The sequence below is a fragment of the Penaeus monodon genome, chromosome 43, assembly GCF_015228065.2.
Source record: "Penaeus monodon isolate SGIC_2016 chromosome 43, NSTDA_Pmon_1, whole genome shotgun sequence".
Classification (NCBI taxonomy): domain Eukaryota; kingdom Metazoa; phylum Arthropoda; class Malacostraca; order Decapoda; family Penaeidae; genus Penaeus; species Penaeus monodon.
This window is the reverse complement of record NC_051428.1, coordinates 19,318,729-19,321,228: the sequence shown is the minus strand read 5'-3', so window position 1 is coordinate 19,321,228 and position 2,500 is coordinate 19,318,729.

Below are 2,500 nucleotides of genomic sequence, written 5' to 3'. Positions count from 1 at the left end.
ACAATCAAACACAAATAAGAACAAAAGAGAAAAGGTTCAAAAGGATCTCTGAACCTCTGAGCCAAATTCGACCAAAGAAATTCACTCTTAAAGCAAAGAAATGAATATGAATGACCGAACAAACGAAGGGGGGGGGGGGGTAACAAACAAAACACAATAAATATAAATATCTTTGAAAAAAAAAAAAATCAAGCAAAACACACAATAACACAACAAATATAAATATATTTGAAAAAAAAAAAATCCCCCCCAAAAAATCTAACCAAAAAACGATAATATAAGCATCTTTGCAACCTCATTTTGCAACAGTCGAGCAATCAATATTACTTCGCTAACAAGAAAAAGACTTCAATTGACGTCTTAACATCGGCCAATCGTGCACAGATGTCACATAAGATAAAAAAAATAGATAAGAAAAATGTTATCTTCATCTCTTTATTGAGAAATTATTAACACCGTGTTTACAATGAAGGATGAAATAGATAGATTGATAGATGGGTAGATGGATAGATAGATGGATGGATAGATGGATGGATAGATGGATGGATAGGTGGATAGATAAACAGATAGATGGATGGATATATATAGATATAGATAGATGGATAGATAGATAGATAGAAGATAGATAGACAGATAGATAGACAGAGAGACAGACAGATAGATAGACATATAGATAGGCGGATAGATAGACTGATAGATAGACAAATAGACAGACAGATAGATAGACATATAGATAGGCTGATAGATAGATTGATAGATAGATAGACTATTTGTATATAAAAATAAAGATATATAAAAAGATGGACAGATAGACAGATAAATAGATAGATATATATACAGAGAGAGAGAGAGAGATGGACAGACAGTCATACAGACAGATAGATAGATAGATACGTTTTCCTCTGACATATAATCCCCATTGACTTTATCAAGAATCGCATATACTATGCTGCATATGCTAATATATCGTTAGTATTTATAGAAGATCCGTGAGCATTAAGGGTATTAAAACAAGCTGCATTTGTACATTATTAGAAATATTAGCACAGTGACTTTTGGTTTCATTTTAGCCACTAATTTCGATGTAAAAGAAAGAGAGAAAACAGTGGAAAATGTGCAGTACGCAGAACAAGCCATATTTACGTAAAGAAAGTCCTGAGATAATGTATGATTGAGTAAATACTATAGCTAAGAATTGTTTTTCTCTCGTTTAGAATGAAGTCAGATCTGAAGTAAAAATATGGAGAAGGTTAAGGGTGAATGAAGAGCATTTTGTGTCAGTGAGGTATATTTGAAGAACATTTTGTGGCAGTGAAGAGGATCTTGTGTTAGTGAAGAAGGAGTGTGAATGAAGAACATGTTGCATCAGTGAAGAACATCTTGTGTCAGTGAAGAACATCTTGTGTCATAGAAGAACATTTTGTGTCAGTGAAGAACATCTTGTGTCATAGAAGAACATTTTGTGTCAGTGAAGAACATCTTGTGTCATAGAAGAACATCTTGTGTCATAGAAGAACATCTTGTGTTAGTGAAGAACACCGAGTGCGAATGAAGAACATGTTGCGTCAGTGAAGAACAGCTTGTGTACACGATGAACCCCAACCCGTTTCGTCGACTTTTTAAAAAGTTCTGAAAAAAAAAAAAAAAGATCTCCAAACTCGAAATGTATTCCGCTTCAGTAAACAAATAATTAGATATCATTTACAGTTACAATTACAATTACAAAATAATTACATATAAATTACATAGCAACTGTAATTCTGTCTCTTATCATGCTTTTTATTGCAATTGCTTACTGCGTATTTCCGCAAGAATTTAAAGAAACCATTTTGTATAAATAGAAAATGTTAGCTATTTATAAATCATATAAATTTTGCCTCCACGCTAAGTGAAATGTGTCACGTTATATCTATCTGGCGAGAGAGAGAGAGAGAGAGAGAGAGAGAGAGAGAGAGAGAGAGAGAGAGAGAGAGAGAGTGAGAGAGAGAGAGACAGAGGGAGAGAGAAAGTCATATAGATAGACAGATAAAGATTGAGTGAGAGAGAAAGAGAGAGAGAAAGTTATATAGATAGATAGATAAAGATTGAGTGAGAGAGAGAGAGAGAGAGGAGAAAGAGAGAGTGTGTTAGATAGATTAGTTAGATAGTTAGATAGAGCGAGAGAGAAATAAATGGATTATAGAATCCACCTCACTCTTTCCTGACTTAAACCAAAGTAGATTCGACCCAACTTCCAAAAATCGACTTTCTCATCTTACGTAATTCACGCATATTAATGATACCATAATAAAGAATGCCCTTAAATACCATACGTGTTTTTATATAATTTTCCTCATCCGAAATACTGCATGTCTGATTTCACAATGCTCGCGTTTTCCATTATCCAAACAAATATCTTTTTTATGCTATATCATATCTTAAATGTAACGAAAATTGACAAAGTAATCTTAAAAAAAAAAAAAAAAAACAATAACAAAAACAGATAGATAAATATATAAAA